Below are 23137 nucleotides of genomic sequence, written 5' to 3'. Positions count from 1 at the left end.
CAGAACTGCTAGCCCAGGAGTGTCACCACCTATAATGGGCTGTGCCCTCCTCTACTAACTGCTAATTAAGAAAATGCTCTACATGCTCACATACAACCTGATCTTCTGGAGGCATTTTCTCAACCAAAGCTCCCTTCTCTCAGATGACTCTAGTTTGTGTCAAGTTGACATAAAACCAGCCAGCATGCATCTTTATGCAAGATTACCCAGATCAGAGCAGGACCAGAACAGGAACTCAGGCAGCCTCATTTTAGAATTAAGCCAGTGTCATCTCTAATACAGAGTCCCCACTAGGTAGGCTTCTCAGGATTCAACCTTGAACATGAAATTTGTTCTAGATCTGGTTTCTCCATATAAAGAAAAGAAATCCTGTCAATGAAGGCTCAGCATGAGGATGTCCCACAGAGAAGGATGTGATACATTCTACTATTCTTCCAAGAGGGTGCAACAGCAAAGCAAAACAAAGCAGAAGCCACCATGCACAGACTAACTCCTCATGCCAGAGCTGACACTCATGGACTGAAGATCACTGGTGGCAGACTTAGTACTCTGCATCCAGAAATACCAGCACGAAAGCCATCCCAGTCCAGAAGCAACCAAATGTGACAGTGTAACAAGGGGGAGAGTTACTCAGGCAGAAAGAAGGCCAGAGTCAACACACTGAAACCTCCTCTCTGGAAAGAACCGGGAAGTTCTGGCAAAACTCACAGGGAACTTGAATAGTAGCTGAGGAGCGTTTGTACTGGAGTAGCAGTGGTAAGATGACCTATGGGAGGTTGAACCTGGCAAGTCAGAGAGAATGTAGCCACACAACCTGGGGGACAGACAGGTTCAGGAGCACCAGGGTTTTCTTTCAAAGGGCCCCCCATCTTGAGGAAAACAAGGGTGGTCATATATTCTAGGTACATGTGGCATTAGTGCAGAAACAGCCATCTAACACATTAGTAAAATTACAAAATGGTATAAATACAACTATATAATATGTTCACTCCACAACCTTTTAGTGCTCAAATTATATTCCTGGTAAAGTGAGCTTTACTAAATGTGACTGCAGACAAAGCTTAATGTCCCATACTAAAAATGTTAACAATGCCAGATTACAGAATAGTAAAATAACCTATTGTACCAGAAAATTAAAATGATGAGATTAAATAAATAAGCTCATTAAGGGTTGACGATAGTGATGAAGATAATTCTCACATATCCATTAGAGCTGAGTAACCCCCAGTGTTCTAACAACGTGTTCTGTGCATTGAGAGAAAACTAAACACACTCACATTATCAAAACACTCAAGAGAATTTAACAAAAAGGCCAACTTTTTTCAAAAACTGTATGTGATTCAACTCCACCCTTCCTTCCTCTAATAGAAGCCCTCAGAAGCAGAAGCCGTTCTGTTTCTTCATCTTGCTGGCTGAACAGAATGTATCTTTTTTAAAAGGTAAGTAGAGTGTGAGAGTGGAAAAAAAGCAGGTCTGAGTTAAGCCACAGGTGGACAGACATGTTCTCCTTACAGAAAGTCCCTGCATGGTTCAAGGTAGGCTTGCTCACACTCTTCAGTCATTTCATGTTTTCCCTGGATAAGCACGCTATCGTCTCAACTGATGGTAACAAATGTACTATGGCTTTTAAAGCATCCGGATACAAGTCAAGTGCCATGCAAGCTGTGTTAAGGACCATGGATCTACACGTGCCTGGGGCATCTATGAGGCAGACAAGATGGCAGTTCCCATTTTATGAGTGAAAATAAACGGACTGGGGACGGGCTTGTAGGAGGTTGTAATACAAAACTAAGTGGCAGATCTCAGATCTAAATTCCACTCAGCTAAATACTGTGAGGACTAAATACTTAGAGGGTTATGGAAATACAGTTATCAGTATTTCAAAGGAGAAAATCTAATGGCCATGACTTCTGTGATCATGCAATTAACAAAGCTTAGCAAACACCTGAGATACCACAGAAATTAAAGTGTTGGCATCTATGATGTGTCTGGAGAAAAACCAATGATAGATAAAAACTTAGTAACCAATGACTTTCTTACATATTATTCCATATTCCAACTCTATGTAGGAGAAATACCTAACTCTCAGTAGCCACTAGATTATACAGTGCTTAGGAATGGTTATGATAATGACAAGGTTGCTGTTCCCTCAGAAGAAAACAAGAGCAGACTGGGAAACAGATAGATAGTTAAAAATAATTTCAAGTACAGACTTACCCCTTGAATGGAAATACTACACATTACAAAAATATCACATTTTCCCAAATTATTTCCTAAGAAATGAAATTGAAAGCAAAATTGGCATACAAGAGGAAGTGAAACTGTATTGCAGTGTGTTCCTAAGTTCATCTAGAAGAATCCATTGCTACGAACACTTTTTAAATAGTGAAAAAAAAAATAAAGAGGAAGCAGACTTAGTGGAACTCACAATGGACTGATTGGTGAAAAGAATGTGGTTCCTCAGCGCTGAAATGGTTCTAGCTCTGAAACCTTCAAATCTGCATATTGATGCAGCAGGTAAGAGGAATAACTTAGCCAAGTCCATGAAACAATTCATCAGCTCTTTCAGAGAAAGCATGTAGTCTCAACTTGCATTGTGAGAAACTGAGGATTTTTTCAAACAAAGCTATCCAGAGAAAACGTGTCTGATATCTGACTAATGATATTAACTTTTAGAAAAGGAAGAAAATCAGATCTGATGACATAAAAGCAATTAAGTTCTATAAATTAATACATAGTAAAAATTATAGGATTAATAACTCTATAAAGTAAAATAAATATATTACAAAATGGTTTCCTAATATATGAAGTGATTATAAAAATTAAAAATACAAATATTTCTAACTATAAAGAAATTAAGCAGACAGTTTCAAAGTATGAAAAAACAAACAATGAATGAATACACTATGGAACTCAGTCTCTATAGTATTCAAAAGTGATATAATATTTAAACTTTAAAAAGTTGTCAGAAACTAAAGCTTTGTGAGGTAATGGAATGTTTCAGTGGATAAAGGTACTTGCCCCCAGCCAAGACCAATAATGGCTTGAGGTCCATGTCTGAAACTTACACGGTGAAAAAGAAGAGATGATTCGAGGGCCATTCTCTGTTCTTCATACAGGTGTGTGCTCCTTGACTCCAACAAATAACAAATGGACACAAAATTTTAAATGACAAATTTGCATTCTACTTCAGTTTTCTCTGAAGGCAATAAATGAATGTGACAGAAGAACTAAGGAGATGTGATGACTCTGACCTCGGACCTTCAACCCTTGCACATGAGAGGTACAGGCAAGAAGATCAGGGGTCCATAGCCAGTCACTCTAAATAGGGAGCATATCTAAGGTCAGTCTACATTGCACAGGTAAAAGGTGAGAAAATGAGAGAAAAAGAAAGAAAGATGCAATGAAATGATACTCATAAAAATTGCCCTCCAAATCCTGCCTGTCAACTGCATTCTGCTCTACCCCAGGTCTTTAGACAGCCTTTACCAGCAGTTCCTGTCCATTCTGATAAATCTCCCCATAGAATACAAGCAAGTTTAGAACCAACTTTCAATCCCTCCTTTCTTCAATAAATACTAGATAATAAGTAGCATTTTATGTGAGTTTGAATACCTTTTAATGGGCTGAAATGCTTTTTGTATTTCCTTTTATGCAAAATGTCTATTCATGTTCTTTTTCCACACTTAGAGGGCTTGTACCCATCCTTCCCTATTCATATTTCCACGGTTTATATTAGAGAAAAGATTCCTACCTATCCACTCCACCCCCAGCTCCTCATTTTCGTTTTCAATTTTTCCAGATTGGTCTTTTTCCCAACCAAGGGAATTTTTTCAATGAGTCAGACTTACATTCTGATTGATGCCTGGTTTAGAAGTTGAACTGAGTAATAATTGGAAATTCCTAGGGAGATACTTTTGGAGTTTCTAAGTAACAAGTGGTCAAAACGTAACAGCTTTACTTCAGCCTGTTTGTTTCTGAGTCCAACCTCTTCCTCTGTCTGCTTTGCTAGTTAAACTGGTCTATCATCACCGGGTCACTTCAGACTTTGGCAGAGCCACCTCATTTGTACCTTTAACAGAACTGCCTCTAGCATTTTGTCATTAGTTATGACATTCTCTTTGGGCTAAAGCTGTGTGTGTGTGGGGGGGTATGCACAGAGATAATCCATGTTTATAAAATGTTTATCTCCTACTTTGTTGAGTCATCATTATTGTGTGGATGTGGATGTACCTGTGTGGTTTCTGTACATGTGTATTTTGGGTGTGTATATGTGGGCATGCAGCTGAACATGCAAGTGTGTGAGTGTGCACGGGGAGGCCAGAAATCAACATCCAGTGTTCTCTGGTGATCCTCCACCCTATTTCTTTGAGACAGGATCTCTCTGACACTGGAGCTCATGATTCAGCAAGGCTAAGCAGCTGAAGAGCTCTGCAGGTTACCCTGGCTTTGCCCACACTCCAGTGCTGGCGTCATCAGTATGAGCCACAGAATCCAGCTTTAAATTGGTGCTAGGTATCCAAATACGGATCCTAATGTTTGTGCATCAGGACCTCACCTACCAAGCAATCTCACCAGCCCTGAAGTATCCTTATTTTTTTTTAAACATCTGCAAAGATTATTGAATACTTTCCAAATGAATTTTTCCATCTTATTTGGTCATAATATATTATTCTTTCAATGAATATCTACGTTTTTAAATTTACTAAAGTGTTTTGAACTTATGCTCATAAATGAATAAGCCAGGATATCTATCATAATATTAACACAAGCCAACATTAACTCCAATAGCTTTATGAGGAAAATGGTATAGGATTTCAGTGACTTGAAAAGGCCAGTATATCAGGGAAGACAATACAATGCACAGTATATGTCCTAAAAAGCAGAAAGGAGAAACAGACAAATGTACCATCTCTATGGACACTTCCTAAGCATTTCATTTAAAAAAAAATGTAACAAACAATAAAAGGAAATTTCAGCACCTGTGGTGTGGGTCGAAGAACAATTCCTAAAGTTAGTTCAACTGATTTGTTTGGTGCATTGCACTCAACAATGGCATGGCTCATCTACAAAGTCACCATTTCCATCATTCCCAAGTCCTCCTGGAACATGATGAAAATTAAGCATATGCTGGACCATTAAGAAAGTCATTATAAAATTAAATTGGCAGAAATTCAGGCTTTGAAAAATGCAAAGAAAAATGATACAAGAAATTTTCAATTGTTTGAAAATGAAGCAACATGGATTTAAATAATCTGTGGCTGAGTATAGAAGTCCCAAGAGACACCACAAGAGCAACAAAGGACAAAATGATGTCATTTTTAAACACGAGTATTTACATAAGAAATGAATTTCTAGGAAAGCCAGAGATTATAAACTGGGAGAATAAGAGGAAACAGCAGGGTCAGTTCTGGAAAGAGCTACAGAGCTGACCGACCATTTCCCAGTACAGACAGCCAAGTAAGCTGCACTGTAAGGAGTCACTCACAGGCAAAGAAAAAGGAATAAAGTGCTGGTAACTTCTGCCTTGTGAGTCAGAACTGAGGGACAGCATTTTAAGTTTCCACAGGAAAAGGGAAACAGTGGAGACAGTGGCTGAATCTCCCTGCTCGGATATGGAGAAGTTCATGGGCACTTGGGTACCAGTTCTGTCAACTCCAGCTTCATCATGAGAAAATGCCACCGAGAAACAGGTCATTTCCTTCCCCTGCCTTCAACTCTTTGTTCAAAGATGAGCTCTCAGAGATCTGCTGCCCAGAACGCAAGCATCCTTCTCTATTTCTTCCAGCAAGCATGTCCGCTGATTTACCTCTCACTCACCAGGGCATGTTGCCTCTTGGAATCCTCCTCTGATGGTGGTTCACTGTTATCAGTGTGTTTCCTTCATGCCCATCCTCTACTATATCAGGAGAGATTCACACACAAAGCTTGCTAGCCTCAGTTGCTTGGCCTACACATGCCACAGTTTGGATTCCACAGTATCTTTCATATTCCTTAAGTTTTGCTATAGAATTATTTGTGGTTTTCCCCCAACCCCAGCCACCAGGTCCAAACTCTGTATGGTTTCCCGAAAGATATTTAACATTTGGCATTAACTCTTGCCATCTTCCTGGTGGAACCAGAAGAGTTCATGGAATATCAGTATTGGTGAAGCCGTGACATTAGGAAGGCCCACGGAGATGATGAAAACCAACTTTGATATATTTTCTAGGCTATTTAGTGAGCACCTACAGCATATTTGGATATCTGTGATGGGTAACTGGGTTGTAGGCTTGGCTGAATTGAGAAGATGCCTAACACTGGTAATCCACACTTTCCTGGAGCATCTGTGAAGGGGATTTTGGGAAGACTGCTTCCTGGGTGAAGAAGCTGGGCAGATAGGAATCCCCGGGATGGGAATGGCCATGGGGAAAATGGAACACAAAAGCAGAAGTAGAGCGCTAGCCTCTGCTCATGCTTCCCTTCCTGGGAAAGTGCACTTATTTGTTGCTTTGCCTAAGGACATAAGACTCCAGGTTCCTTACTTATTGACCATGAACTTGCACAAGTGGATCTCTAGGGACAGCCAGGCCTCTGGTCTCAGACTGGGACTGCCCTTGAACCTTCTCCCATAATGAGGCTCCCACCTTTTTCAGTCTGGGCAGATTTTGCTCTCCAGCCTGCAAGCATTCGTTACAGAATTTTCAGCCTCTGCAATCCTCTGAGTTAGGCAATAAGTCCTCTTTTGCAATAATATATTCTTTTGGTTCTGTTTCTCTAGAGAAGCCTGAGAAATACACCCAACCCCCAAAGAAGTATTTCTAATAAAACTGTTAGAAATTTGCACAGAGTCACACACAAAAGAAATGCATTCCACTGAGTATTTTCAATATCTACCCAAATTAAGGAAGTTAACTATGGATTTTAATACATTTTAAATTGTATTACTATGTGCATTAAGATAATATTTACTTCTGTAATCCACAAGGAAATGTCATTATTGCTGTTAAGCACACAACATCACAAAGCAAATTTATCATTCTTTTTTTATATGGATCATGTAGACAACTAACTCTAGAATGAATCAAGTAATAAATTACCTTAGTCATTATGTAACTGGTAATATGTCTTCCACTTCATGCTTCTCTGTAGGCATCACTTTTACTATAGTGAACACACATTATATTAATGACCAGGACGATAATGAGAAATATAATTTAAAGCTTTAACCAATCAGGTTTAACATAGGTTTTTGAACCTATAGACTGTAGTCCTAAATGAAATACCAAAGGAAAAGGCTTAGCGTGGAAGCACATTCAGGAGAGACCTGGATTACCATATCGCAGACACAAATTCTTCTTTGTACAAGCATTTCTTTTCAGAGTGTTAAAAAGTTAAAGAGCATGAGAAATACTACAGGTGAGACTGGGACTACAGGACCATCACCACAGTCCAGGGTTCCTTACTGTAAGGCCTAGGATGCTTCTCCACCAAGTGTCCAAAAGGAATGTTTCTTTAGTGGCAAAATCCTGGTCACGTTATGCATCCTTGGGTCCTTATTACAGTTAAGAGCAAGGGCCACTAAAGAACAAATTTGACTTGGTTGCCTGCATTTTAGATGCAAATTGAAAGGGATTCCTGAGGTCCCTAATTATACCCAGCCTAAATTGTCAGCTTTCACTCACATCCACTAGAATGCTGTGATAGGCCACCATTATACAGGCAGGTCAAATGCCTTGTTTTCAAGTGTTCAAATCAAGGAAGTCAGAATGGAGTTATTTAGGGATCCCAGAGGAGTTGAAGAAAAAATTTGGGAGGCAGGTGACACTTTTCTTCTGTTTTCAGGAAACTTCTTTGTTATTGGGTTACTATGGGGCAGGGCATATCCTGTTTAACGTTCTTACATCCTTCAGGTGCAGTTTGACTCAAAGAAAACCCATCCACCATAGTTTATTAGTCCTGTGGTTTATCACAATGGCATTTTTAAAAAACCACGGTAATTACTTATTTTTATCGATATCTCACAGTGACAAAGTAATTCAGAGCTATAGTGTTTTTGCTAAAAATGCACCAAGTTCTATAAGTTCAACATCCAGGACGTCAACGTGCCTCTTCCTTGAGCCCCCCTGCAGCAGTCCTGAAAGGTGTTGTCTAAAACACTAAGCAGAAATTGGTTCCTGAGCTCAGGGAAATTGTAACAAGATTTCTAGGAAACAGGGCACTTTCAAGGAAATCTGGGAAGCCCCTGAGTCAGTTTCTGTTTACAGTTAATTAGTGCCCGGGGCATGTTCTTCACACTTTTTCTTTCCATTTTTATTACCTTTATCATTCTCCAGCAGCAAAAATGACTGAGCAAGACAAGAATTACCTTGCCTTTATACCAATTCCTATAAAGACTTTTAAGTCTATAAACCCTGCTCCTTGCCTCCTACACTGTCAATCTTGACCTGACCACATGCTACCAAATCTTGAAATTACAACTAAGAATAAAAATGAAATCTCTGTATTTGCCACTAAGAAGCCAGACCTTGGATTTCTATTTCTTTGGCTTCAATGTTTTTATTTAGCCCTACAAACTGAACTTAGCCAGACATGATTCTCAAAGAGTTTCCAAAGGTTGCAGTTATTCATCAAATAATCAGACCTATGCCATTTTCTAGTCTGCTTGCATTAGGGTACCCCCTGAAGAGATGGATAGTAGAATTGCTTTTGTGTGTAGCCTGAAGCATGCCGTTCCTTTAGAATTGCCTAATAACAGAGCAGAAAGTGAGGTGCAGCATTTATTCAACTTGGAGGCCAGAATTGGAACAGCACTCTTCACAGGCCAAATCTTATCTGACACCTGTTTTTGTGGGTGAAGCTCTGTTGGTGACAGTCATGTCCATCAATGACCAAGGCTCCTACCCACCCATTGATGAAGATGACTTGTCTGGACAGAGATCTTTTAAATCAAACAACCTAAAATATTTACAATCTGACTCCAGGCAAAGGAAAACAGCCACATCCATCATGTAGCATATTCTCTGCCCTCTTCAAACTTTTCTAAACTCTGGCTTCTGTTTTTCCACCAACATGCTCATTTTCTCAAGCCTCGAATGTAGACAACTGCACCTTGTTTGCCATGCCCTATTTGTCTTTGTTACATTGCTATAGTGCATCACACAACTCTTACAGTTTTGCTTACTTGACCTCTGCTGACAGGGGCTTTGTGCTCTAAGGGACCTTACCAACATAGACCATGAAGAGACACTGCTTCAAGGAGGCAGAGGGCTGTATGTCAGGATGGATTCTGCAGGAGCAAATGGCAGGGCTTGAAGAGATAATATACATACTGACTGACCCTCCTTTCATCAAGATTATTGTTAACTATAGAGCTGATCATTCTGTTAAAGACAAGACTTGTATGGAGAAAACGTCAAACGTAGGTCTGAATTGTCTCTTTATAAATCTTCCCTAAAGTCTTCAAAATTTCCTGTAATAAAATTGACACCCATGTTGACTGTAACTCTAATAATAACTCAAAGCAAATAGGATGTCAAAAATACTTGTGGGCTTTATATTCAATTACTAAATCTAAGCAAGATGATAATAGTTAGTGGTATGCACCTGTTCTAAGATTCTCCGCTCAGGTAATTAGAAATATAATATATACAATGTCATTTATAAAGTATATCTGCTTTTGGGGGATTGGTTACACTATTAGAGAAGCTTAAAATAGTCTACATCCTATTTTGATATTGGGAAGCACAGGGTTTTATGCTTTTTAAAAGAGTAAAATAATAAATTCTACCTTTTAAAATAATAAAAAGACATCTTTGGCACATTACAGAAGGACTATTGCTATGAAGGATATTCATATTTATAGCTTCCATATTATCTTAGATAAACTTTTTGATCATTATTGAGGTAGTAAAAATTTTAAATTAAAAAAAAAAAAAAGAGGCACTGTGTTGCCCAAAACTCTCAAGCGAGTCTTGTAAGAGGGTTTCGATACCGGCTCTATAACTAACTCATAGACAGGCAAGCTCTGGCTCTTTATCATTTAATACTAGCAGCCCACTCCAAGACCTCATCTCTGTTCTAGAAGACTATACCAGGGAGAAGAGGGAAAGGCAGACTGGGCTCACCATCAAGGACATCCCTATTAGAGGGTTAGTGCTCCCACAGAAGCTAGCTACTCCCTCTCCTCCTCTTTTGCCCGCTTCTGTGCCTTTCTCTCTCCTTCCTCCCCATCATGTAAGGGGATAGCCAGTGGCAGGAAAAAACATCTCTCACTAGAAAACAAATCAGCTGGTTTCTCGTCCCTAAAATTCCAGCCTCCAGAACTGGAAAAAACAAATTCTATCTGTTTAAACCCCTATCCTCTAGAATTCTGCTGTAATACCCACAGCTGACTAATATATCACATCCTCACCAGCCAGGATAGTTGATTTGCCGACAGGGCTTCTCAGCAAAACTTTGGGTATTTCCCTTGATGGCCTACTGTGATTCCTATTGCTGTGATAAACACCATGACCAAAAGCAATTTGGATTGGAAAGGGTTTATTTCAGCCCTCAGTTTACAGTATACTGCGAAGAGAAGTCAGGACAGGAAATTAAGGCAGGAACAGAACAGAGGCCATGGAGAGAAACTGCTCACTGGCCTCTTCTCCATGGCTTGCTCAACCGGCTTTTTATAACACCCTTATCTCCTGCGCTAGGGGGGCACCACCCACAGTGGGCTGAGCCCTCCCATATCAATCATTAATCAAGATGACGCCCCTGTAGGGAGGCCAGTGGGGTGTTTTCTCAACAGAGATTCGTTCTTCCAGATGATCCTGGCTTGTGTTGAGGTGACAGAAACTAGCCAGCACCCCAGGAAACCCAAATATTCTGATCTGATGAGCTGAAGGACTAAGGGAAGGAGCTGAGAGCTAAGAGGGAGCAAGTGGCCTACTGGCCACCCTATGACAAACTACTTATTAAGGAGAACCCACCCCTAAGGAAGGTCCCCCTACCCAAAAGTCATCAACCCCGTTTAGTAGCAAAGAGAAGCAGTTACCTCCAGAGGATGGTCCAGGAGAACTTCAGCCCCTTAGCCCTCTGCCAGCCCCTCACACTCCAGCTTGAAGCAGTTAGAACCAGAGGAGTCTAGAAACCAGAAAGCCTGGTATATGGACTGTACCTTACTGATACTTACTATACTCTTTCCCTTACTGATCTACAGGTCTGGCTTGAATTGGGGCAACATGGGCGTAAGACATCAGGATCAGAATAGATAATTAAGTAGAGTGAGAGTAAGAGAAAATAATAAAATAAATGATAGAAATATATATAGAAAACAAAGCCCTGTGTATATCCACAGAAAGGAACTAGAAAACACTGTGTACATTTTGAAGTTTAAAATCTCAGTTTGAATGCATCTATGCATTCAAGTGTTAAGTGTGAGAAAATAATAACAAGACATTTAAAAGAATTAGACAGGAGAGGTTTAGATATTCTGGTTAACAATTTATCAAAAAACTGTAAAACATATTCTTATTTTGTATAATATACGTACTTAGGCTAGGGGATGCTTGGTAAGGGAAACCATGTGCCTGTCGCTTAGCACTCTGAAAATCTAACACTTTCATTCAAAGGAGATTAGAAATATATTTAACTGAACACTATCATTCTTAATACAGTAATCAAGTTAAGATGCTTTGGGGTTTGTTGTTGTTGTTGTTGTTGTTAGAAAAACTCTAGACATGATGAATGACTATTACCTTCTCTTAATATCTTTTCTGTGTCTGGCTTTCCAGTTCCTAATCTAGTGAGTCACATCTTGAAAGTATACAGAGCTGTGCTGTGGTAAACAGTAGCCACACACCCATGTGACCATCTGGGAGTAAATGAAGTGAAATAGCATGAAACCAGAAACCCACTTCCTCACTGGAGCCCACTGCATCTTAACTCAAGTGCTAAAAAGCTGCATGTGCTAAGTAGCTCCACGTTGGACACTGCAGGGTCAGTGGCTTACATCATCGCAGATGGTCCAGGCTCAGGGCAGAACTTGCCTGCAGACAGATGTAGGTTTGAAACCTCACTTAGCCACCAGCTAGCAATACCACTGGGTGAGTTAATTCAAAATATTTTCATCCATGGAATTGGGAAAGTGCCAATACCTACCTCACAGGATGGCTATGCAATTCTGGTCATGTGTGCAAGCTCCATAAAGCAAGCCTTGGCACACAGAGAACACTCAAAACCACTATTATGTTTATATTATACTTTTATTTCTATAATTGTTTCTTGTAATATTAATGGTGATTGGTTGACTCTGAAGGAAACTGAATCAGATCTAAGAATAGGAACAAGTAGATACGTCCCTTAGAAGACAATGTTCTACTGAGTTGACATATCTCTAGATAGGATTTTAAAAGTTCTCAAAAAGACTCTCAGATGTCATCAGGAGATGGCCAAAACCTCACAGCAGAACACAAGGGGCAGAGATGGGGAGGCTTTCAAAGGTGGAGAGAGAGTTTAAAGTTAAGTTTCAGATAACACAAGGACCTTAGTGATGGAAAAACAAGACTAGAGAAGAATGACAGGGGAGTTGTGCCATGTTGGCAGAAAGAAGCCCTGTAGTCCTAGCTCCTCAAGAATATCCATTTTCTTTCCACCCCACAGACAAAGCCATATCGGGTTTGTTTGTATATTACAGCACCAAAATAGTCTGGTTAGCCTTGACTTTACTAGTGGTCAGTTCTAAGCTTCTCCATTCCTTTACATATTATCTTTATATGATAAAATTGTTATACATATATGCCACTTTAAATTGTAGAAATAGATACGGAAGGCTGTTTCCTGAATTTGGGGGATTTGCTGTTAAAGATAAACTACTCCCCTCCAGTTCACAGAAATGTAATAAACACAAAAAGTTCCCAGGTATGCATTTAAAATACAGGCTCTGCTTTTGATTCCTTCTGGTATTTACATAAAAAGATCATATAAGATTTATCCTTCATTATATAAATCAGCAAATCATCACTAAACAATTTTCCAGTGCTACCACTAGAGATAATTGTTTAACCATTGAAGTGTACGCTGTGATTTATAGCAGCCACGCTGATACCAATCCCAGTGCGATCACTCAGCACTGCTGCAGAAGACACCGCATCTGTTTGTCTCAGGAAATATCGCATGACAACTGTAATGACGAGGACTTGCTATTACCTGCTGATAATATCCCGTCAAAAGAAATGACAGCTTAATGACACAGCACAGCTCCTTCTGGCAAACAACCAGACTCCACCATTTCTACCGCCTCCTCCTGCATAGGCATGGCAGCAGGATCGCCACGGTTCTCAGAAAGAACGCCATCAAATCAAGCAATCTGGGACAAAGTCATTCTTTCATTAAACACTGATGTACTTTTGACCACAAAACCCCTTGATGCCTATCCAGTCTATAGATAGTCTCACCAGGACTGACTGCCCTTCTTCTGTGCTTTAATTATTCCTGTTTCTGAGACCTCAGACTCCACTCATTCTGAATATTGGCCTTTTGTGCATTGTAGAGAGTGGTTTACATTGTATGTCTGAATCAATAGAGCAGCCACAGATTCCTGGAGTGGTCCCAGGCATCTTACATCGAAGGCACTGCTTGCTGGGCCCCTTCTCGACAAGGAACGTCTAAAGCAAGCCATCAGCTTGCTGAACTGCTGAGAGCCAGGCTGTTTCTATTAACAAAGTTTATTTGCTAGTTGGCATAGTAAACTGCTGAGCTCCTGTGTGACAAATGTGGCTGCTGGTTCTTCTCTCCCTGACCTGGACAGCAGAGTCCATACTGTCAACTGTTACTGCTTTGTCCTCTACAAGGGTGGTGTGCAATTATCTGGGGGAGAGCCTGTAGAGCACTGGCCCTCATGACAAGGACTTAATTTATAATTATATCTTCTCTCCATTGGCCTCATTAACTACTCTTGTTCAAGTAGTAATCCGTGGACCAACTATCACTCCAGTAAAGTAGCATGCATTAGGCCATCACTAAGAATGGGCATTTTTACCTTCATCGTTTTTGATGTTTTCTCTGCTCTCTATCACTTCTCTCATCCTCTTCGGATCCAGTGTAAAGAACATGCTGTTTCTAGCCATCAGCAAATACTGCCTCATTCCTCATGGAATCGCGTTTCTTACACCCTAAGATTCGGCCCCTTCCAGGATTGGTCACAGGATGCTATAGGTGGCTACAATTTTGTTTTTTAAGATGTCAGGTCTCTTTCGAAGGTTATGCTTTGGGTTTTGCTTTGACTCGTTGAGGGAGGAACTGAAGGATCTAGCACATACACATGGATAACTTGCTTCTGGCATCAGGACCATCTCCACATAAGGAAGGCTACAATCCTGAGCAACTGAACTACTGAAAAGCAGATTCTTTAACACACACAGGTTGGGGACAAAGGCAACTGAAAAGGCTTTTTTAAAACTTAGGACTTAAAGTATTCTGAAAGTTGAGGGGAGTGAGTGGAAGGAGAGGAGGGAAGGGGAACTGTGGTTGGTATGTAAAATGGAAAAAAAAAAAAACTTTTACATTAAAAAAATCCTAAAAGGCTCACATGATCCAGGTGTGGTTCCTTGTGCAAATGATGTTTGGAGGTGGAGTTTAGGGAAAGTATTTAGATCTTGGAGGCGCTGGCTAATAATTATTATTGTTGTTCAATAATAACAATTGGATTATTCTATTGATATCAGTATTTGAATAGGTTGTGTGGAGGTGGAAGCGCTTGGAAGCTGGTCCTATGTGGGGGCAGTGAGTGACTGAGGGAATGCCTTGGAAAGACCATTGGGTCTCTTCTACTCTGTCATGCTCTCTGCCTCCTAGCTGCCAGGGTGTGAACAGCTCTGCTCTCCCACGCACTTCTGTCATACACTGCTTCACCACAGGCTGAGAAACATTGCAGCCATCCAACTGTGGACTTTAACCTAAACTGTGAGCCAAAGTAAATTCTTCCTTTTTCTTCTCCTCCACTATTTGTCATAGTAACAACAGCAATAAAAACTATAGCAGGGTCACGCAAAGACAGAACATACAGCACAGACCAGAGCTTCCTAGGTGAGTAATATTCAGCATATCCCTAGCATTTGATGGTGTGACAAGAATTCATTTCTAGGACGCAGAATCTGTCTTTGGATGTGTTGTGTGAACAATGGTGGAGGGTTTACAAACTTCTAGTATATTCTCATGCATGCTACCGCATTTCCATTAAATTGCAAAGACAATAAAAGTTGGTATCACACTGAAGCTGAAGAATTCTTGATGAAATCTGGATCTTCCCTAACTTTAACAAACTTCCCTACCTTATGAAGTAGATGGGAAGCCAAGAAACATGAATACAAATTTTGGTTCTGTCTTCAAATGGCTTCATGACATAGGACAACTTATCTTCGAAATAAGGAAATTATATTGGAGGTGATTCAATGTCTAAGGACCACCTATGGGGTCACAGTTGACTGTCACAGCATATACTGAATCCAGGTATGTTTTTCCTTTCTTCAGAATGTCAGATTTAACAGCCCAGGAATTTGGTCTTATCACCTTAATTTTCCTGAGGAGAAAATACACAGATTTTAAACGCACAGTCTAGATTTATACAGTGAGGTAAAGTTTGGATTTAACAATGTGTTTTGGGACACACACACATACACACACACGCACACACGCACACACACACACACACACACACACACACACACACACACATCATCCTTCACTGGTTTACTGGGCTACCAAGAATATATGAGCATATGCCAGTTTGCCCACACTAACTTCAGATCCAAGATGGATGCACCTTGTCCTAATTATCCAGAATTACAATGATTGGGTTTGCAATTCCACGTGGATTGGCTACATATAAAAGGGCAGTTATTCGCAGATTTTGAGTTTTTTGTTTTACATTTTAGAATTAACTGTCCTATATCATCACTGCCATGAACCAAATGCTACTCCAATGCTGTTACTATAATCTACTACATGCAAATAGCTCCCTTGATGATCAGAACCAGGCACTGGTCCAAAGTGATCCTTCGCCTCCCTGACTATAGCTCAGTTATCACCCTTGCTCCCTGACACTTTTTCTAAAGTTATTACACTCTCCTTTTTGCAGCATTTAGCACACCATCGTACTATGTCTCAAAGTGCCATTACCGGGGTCTTCAGCACTCCTTTCAAGGCTGAACTGATGTTCTACTCCTCATCATGTCCCAGGAATAGTCTTTCATATTTCTGTATTAAATTCAACATTTACTATGTTTTTCGGTACATACAGTTCTGAAGGACCACATTCATGCCGACTCCTCTTAGAGTTTGACATTAGCTTTCTTTGCACTACTGAGAATACACTGCAATGTTTTCTTATTCTAAGTCATCTATTCAGCCCTCAAAGAAGCCACAATTTATTGTGGAGGATGTGTTCCAGCTGTGGGAAGTTGTATGATTTCTTTTACTAATATATTATGCTGTCTAATGATAATCTACTATTGAAAAATGTCCTATTTTTACACTTCTCTGGTAAACTTGCTGAACTCCCTAATAAAATTTAGTAGCCTGTTATTTTACATGAGTTTCATCTCTAAATTATGAAATTTGATATTCTCTTCATTACATTTTTATATTTGTTACTAATTGTTACCAGTGGAGACTGCTAGCAAATAATAGTCTTCATATTAAGAATAGAATCTAAAGTGAGACCCAGGTTCAAGCCCCATTTCTACCACTTTCTCACTGAGAGCAATCAGCAGGTCATTTAGGTCATGGCATTTCAGTGTCTGAATATGAAATTAGCCTTCATAAGTTGGAAGAATTGATTAAGTTTAGTCTTTGGCACTATGGAGAAGAAAGAAATATGTATAAATATTTACTGAATGGAGTTAACAATGAAAGATTCACAACCCTGTCTTGGATGTTTATGGAAATAGTCCCCCAGGGAGCCTAAAGACCACTGGATCAGGTTTGTGTCAGGAGGAAGAACCAGACATACGCCAGGAGAAGGAGATGTTGGATGAAATAGTGCATGCCCAATGAAGGCAGCATGTCCTGATTGCTGGCTGTCAAAGAAAACAATGTGTACAAATCCATGCATTGTACACATGGGATACTCTACTCCAAATATACAACTATTAACTTTTCCATTAGATAATATATCTCTGGAGGGTTTCATCATCACTTCTGTCTCTCACATAGCCTGGCAGAGAACCGTGCACAAAGAAAGTGTTCAATACACAGGCACTATTGTCAGCAGACTTTCTGTCCTGCTGTTAGTCTTCCAGAATTAAAATCCTTGGCTTAGAAGAGCTATTTGGTAAATAACAGTAGCTGGGGTCAAGAAAGGCCAAGGTTAATAAGATAAGTATATTCATGCCAAGTCAAACAAGACATCAGCAAAACTATGTCACAAGTTTCTTCACAGGCAACCACTAGGACATTGCTTTACAAGAGTAGCATCTAAAACTATGAAATACAGATTTGTAAATCTAATCATTGGACTGACATTTAGAAGTGATATAATAATACTAAGACTGCATGTTTGATCTTTTGTACTCTTGGAAGAAGAGGCACTAGATAAATTATAAGCTAACACTATATCTATATTTTTAAACTTCTCTCATCCTCTTATGCTAAATTGTTTCTAAAATACTCGGCAACTAGAATTAAGAAAACAAAAGGACTCCTGTTTGAGTGAAATTAGAGATTAGAATGTGCCATATTTCAATTTTCTTTCATTTATGAAAGTGTTTTCTTTGAAATAGAAAAAGTACCCACTCTAAAATAAAAAAGGCATGAAATATTAAACAGCCCTGGGTTGGTTCTATTATGTTTCTTTGATTCTAAAACATTCACATTTCTAATAATAAATCCAAGTATTCTATATGCATCCTGGATCAAATGAGGCTCCCAGGAAATCTCAGTTCATTTCTTAACCCTGAAAATAAGGAGTACACCGGGAAGAATTCTCAACAGTCATGTGATCTGATTAGGGTAATTCATACTGGGTCAAAACTAACAGAACACGCTTTCTCAGACACTTAGCTCTTTTATCACTCAGCAAGAAGGAATGGCTTAGAGGCAACAAAACGACATGGGTAAAGCCCCACTGTCTTGTAGGCAAGGTGGCAGGTACACAAGGATTCAATGTTTCTGTAAGGTCAGCCCTTCCAACCCCATCATCACAGCTCTGCTCATCCTGTGCACCTGAGAGGAGGAGCTACACGAATATGTTTCTATTTAATTAAGTATTATCTGAAGCTTTTTACCATGCATGCAGTTCTGAAGCATATAGTTCAACAAATAAATAATATGTATTAATAAATCAATTCTCCTTGAACTAGCTCTTCTTTTTCTTCCCAATTGTTTTATATTTATGATGTTTGTGTTTGTGTCTGTGTGTTTGTTTTGTTAGTTGGTTGGTTCGCTGACTGGTTGGTTGGTTGGTTGGTCGTCTGGCTTTTGAAGACAAAGTATTACCAATGTAGCCCAGGCTGGTTTTGAACTCAGCATCCTTCTTCCTCTACCTACCAAGTGATGAAATTGTTTGGTAAGTTCACAAAGGTAGAGTGTAAACAAATTTCCAGGAGCAAGACAGGAAATTGGGTTCAAGTTTGAATGTGCATGGAAAACTTCATAGAGAAAGTGACTATTTAAAGACAGACATGTAAGAATGGGCACAGGTAGATAGAAAGGGTTTCAGAAGATGGCAGACAGAGCAAGTTTGACAGGCAAGCAAGGATGTGTGAAGTTTAACCTTCTTTCTTGAAGACCTGGGAACTGACCATGGCTTTCCTGAAGACTGTCACTGAGCTCTGCTTCTGTGACAGTTCGTTGTGTATGTGACCTGCATCTTCAATACATCTCTCTGCCTCCTGGAGAAGGGTCTCACAACCGGCCACAACTGATAATTTTTTACTTCCTAATTTCCAAGCTATGCTGTAGGTCATCCGCTCTCCATGTCAGTACTCCCAATGACTAATGTTTTCAACTATATGACCTACTTTTATCACAGTCTTGAGACTCCAAAATCAGTTTCTCCTTTTCTTGTTTTAGACATAATATCTATCCCTAGTACCTTTAATTTTTCTATCTCTTAGGACTGATATCTTAACCCTCCCAAATCTTCTCTCATGGCTGTCACTGACTCAAAACTTGCCAAGTGCTTAGAATACAGCCTGTACATTCTAGCCACTCAACATTCCTGGTGACTGAAGAAAATAATTTGATGGATAAAGTCAATGATTAGATTCTCTTTGAACATAACTCTTCCTTCTTTTCCCCAGTAGTATTATGGTTGTTTGCTTATCTGTTTGATTGGTTGCTTATGTTTGGAAACAAAGTCTCACAATGCATCTCAGGCTGGCCTTGAACTCAACATCTTCCCGTCTCTGCCTATTGAGGACTGGTGCTGTGGGATGGTCTGTATGTCAAATTGCTCTGATTGGTCATAAATAAAACACTGATTGGCCAGTGGCTAGGCAGGAAGTATAGGCGGGACTAACAGAGAGGAGAAAAGAAAGAACAGGAAGACAGAAGGAGTCACTGCAAGCCGCTGCCATAACAAGCAGCATGTGAAGATGCCGGTAAGCCACAAGCCACATGGCAAGGTATAGATTCATGGAAATGGATTAATTTAAGCTATAAGAACAGTTAGCAAGAAGCCTGCCATGGCCATACAGTTTGTAAACAATATAAGTCTCTGTGTTTACTTGGTTGGGTCTGAGCAGCTGTGGGACTGGCGGGTGACAGAGATTTGTTCTGACTGTGGGCAAGGCAGGAAAACTCTAGCTACATAATGGAATTGCCAGGTATGGACAATCATGCCTAGTCTCCCCTATTTTAAACAGGTTTGTATTCCTTGGTAGCAATACATCATTCATTCATTCATTCATTCATATGTTCATTCAAGTTTCTACTAGAAACTACCATATGCTAAAACCAACAAACGACAAAGCTATGTCAATGAAGAAAATGCTCACAAGTCATTAAATAAACCTTATATACAAGTCCAGAGTTCCTTTTTATGAACATAAATAAAGTTCTGAAAACTGAATATTTCTCTGTACTTGATCAGTTAGTCAAACATGAACAGATATGCATCTCTTTTTAAATTGCTTTTGAATTGGTATCTGACTTGGTATAAGTTTTATTGTTGCCACTTGTACCATAAAATATCATCTAACTTTTAAAAACCTAGAAACTAACTCTGTGTTAACAATTCCAATGGAGTTTCTGAAGTATTGCAAATGAAGCCGTGTTAGATAGCAACAGAGGTGCAGAGGAGTGAGGCAGGGACTGCTGTTGAGCATGTAATTAGAAGACTGTCAATCATAGAACGCTGCTATGGAAATGGGGTACTTGGTGGGTACTTGAGTCAAAATCCAAAGGAGGTAAAAGAGAGTGGACGTATCTCAGATAAGAGAATTCCGGGCAAAAAGTAATAACAAGTTCAAAGGTTCTTAGGCAAGAACATAGCATTATGGTTGATAAGTATATCAACCATATACTTATATGGATATAAGGATATCTATTAGTCAATCAGTGAAGCAAGAAAAAGCAAAACCAGAATACCAGCAAATACATAAAAGAGTGCACAGGCAGTCTAACTCTGAAAGCAAGAAGTACACAATTTAATTGAAAATGTCAGCTATTTCTTAGGAAAAAAGAGTAAGGTCCAAGGAGCCAAATATCCAAAGAATGAAGATAAAAGACCAAGAGAACTGTTCTCTGGTATTTAGCACTCTATTTGGTGGCTTGAACCTGGGCAAACAAGGCCTAAATATGAGGTGAACTAAAGTTTTGTGCAATGGCCAATTTTATTCAGAGCATCGGACAGTTTATACACTGAGGGTTAAGAAGAGTCACCTGAATAAAGCATGCTTTTCCATACAGGTATATGAATAAGAAGAGCTGAGGCAAACTCACTCCTATCAGCTAAACCTTGGAGGTATATGGAAGTACATTCCAAGAAAAATTCTGTGTTCTGAAGAAAATGAGATTATGAGTCTTACTATTTTGGAGTTTTCTCAAAAGTACCCAGAATGCCCTTCACAGGACTCCATTCTTGGACTGTGACACTCTGGGAACAAATTTGAGCTTTTACTAGGCACATTTTCTGCTTTGAAGGTAAAGAGAAATAAGGGAATAGGCCTGGCTGGGTTAGAATTGCTATGGACTGATGGCTACCACAGCCATTCTTTGTCTCATTTTAAAATGGCACTATTTATTGTCATTGTCCTGATTATGTTATATGCACTGGGGGCAGGAGAAAGTGGCTATCTTTTTACATCAGAGATCTCAGCACTCAGGAAACAAACAGCATTAGAAAAAAAATCCATCATTTAAAGATCTAATTTTAAAACTTCAAGCCTGAGCTATAGACAGTGATATAATAAGTCACAGGCAGGAGGAGGCTAAGAGTGTCAAAGTCCATCATTACTATCGTTTAGATACTGAATGCTGTTCAAAGGCATGGCTAAGAAATCTGGTGGCAAAGTCAGTGTGGGCATGAGAAAAACAGAAATTAAAAATAACTCATACTGACTTACTCATTGGTTATTTACAGAACTTAAAGAATGAAATTATCACCAAAGAGCATAGGAAGGTAGATTACGAAGTAAAGTTGAGAATTCAATATATTAAACATCTAATCAAGGATGATGGACAGACTTTGAATGTGAGTCTGGAGTTCATGTGGGAGATCATGACTAGAGGCATAAATTTATGAATCATCAGCCCATGAAAGCACTAAAATCCATGAGTCAGGGGTCAGGATGAGATCACCAGGAGACGAAGTCCAAGTAGAGACCAGGTTTAAGAACCTGGCTCTGAGACTTTCCTATATCTACTTGTTAAGAAATAAACAACTAGTTCAAGAGTGAAATAGTTGCTAGTGAGATAATAGATAGGGACAGGATAGGGAGACACACATGCAAAGAGAACCAAGAACTGGCCTGTGGAGTTAACTACACCTAGATTCAGTGAATCTTTAGCAAGAGAAGTACACTTTCAGAGAAGTGGGCATGTAGAGTGTAGCAGTTTCCTCCCAGATCCAAACTTTCCATCTTCCAGGGAAGCTCCTTAAGACAAAAAGTAAATAACTCAAAGTTGCTTCAGGAAGTCCAGGAAACCCACCAGATTCACTAGGCCCTTCCCTCCCAGAATAACCAATCAAGATGGTTGAGAGTTACTCTCAGAAAAGTCAAGACAGATGTGTTGCAAAACAGACTAGACCAGCTGCCTGATAAAAGCAGCAGCCCCATGTGGTGCCTGGAAACGCCTCAGACCAACTGAGTCACCTGCAAAGGGCACTCTCCAACCTTTTGAGCTGCCAGCAGGCTGTCACCCTTTGTCCAACTTTGTGAGCTGTCATCCATGTTAAGTGAGCTTTGGTGTCTCAGCTGTCTTTGAGTCATTTTTGCACCTATAAGTGACCGACCCCTCACCCATATTTCTGTAAGTAAAAAGTAGGACTTTGGTGGGATACATAGTTTGGTCAGTTATGTACCTCATATCTGGGATGAGTAGGGGTGTGTGTGTGTGTGTGTGTGTGTGTGTGTGTGTGTGTGTGTGTGTGTTTCATCCCCACAGGAAAAGTCTTCTCCGACAACAGTATAAAATTTTTCATATGGTGGGATTAAAAACCAGATATAGCAGAAAGAAATACAACAAAAAAAAGTTTAAAAAAATTAGGCTAATTTTTCTTTATAGGCGAAATTAGGATGTAGGTGACAGGAAAGGTCCAGTAGGAAGAAAGAGGGCAGGGAAAGATGGCGAGAAAGGGTTACTAGAGTTATGTCCTTGAGTGAAAATGGGCAGAAGACTATACACTTGAATTTCCAGATGATTTCCTTAGTTCTAATTTGTCTTTTCCATCAATAATTCTATCCCAAAGTATTTTCCTGAAATATTGATCTTATTACCTTAGTTGAACATTTCCCCCCGTGACTTCTGTCTCCTACTTCCTTTACAGCCCTGTTCATTTGTCAAACTCCTGGGTGATGTGGTTGGCTTTTACTGAAGTTAATACAAATCAACCCTATGACCAGCTCCTGTCTAGGCATAAAGAATACACTGTCCCATCAGTGTGTGTGTGTGTGTGTGTGTGTGTGTGTGTGTGTGTGTGTATACAAGCCTGAGTATGCACATGTATGTG

The 23137-nt window shown here is 39.7% G+C and overlaps 1 protein-coding gene across 7 annotated transcripts in view; it reads right to left on the bottom strand.

The window, feature by feature from the left end:
• Nucleotides 1-23137, bottom strand: part of Il15 (interleukin 15) — a 69158-nt gene that overhangs the window by 39829 nt on the left and 6192 nt on the right. Inside the window, exon 1 of one of the 7 annotated variants that reach the window (XM_076571926.1) lies at nucleotides 3069-4890. The exons of the other annotated variants lie outside the window; for them this stretch is intronic. The gene's annotated coding sequence lies outside the window, so the exon portion shown is untranslated. Of the gene's footprint in view, nucleotides 1-3068; nucleotides 4891-23137 lie in introns of those variants that run through there. 7 annotated transcript variants of the gene reach the window in all.

Source organism: Peromyscus maniculatus, chromosome 5 (assembly GCF_049852395.1).
Source record: "Peromyscus maniculatus bairdii isolate BWxNUB_F1_BW_parent chromosome 5, HU_Pman_BW_mat_3.1, whole genome shotgun sequence".
In the NCBI taxonomy this organism is placed as follows: Eukaryota; Metazoa; Chordata; class Mammalia; order Rodentia; family Cricetidae; genus Peromyscus; species Peromyscus maniculatus.
The sequence above is the reverse complement of the archived record's forward strand: the minus strand, read 5'-3'. Positions and strand labels throughout refer to the sequence as shown.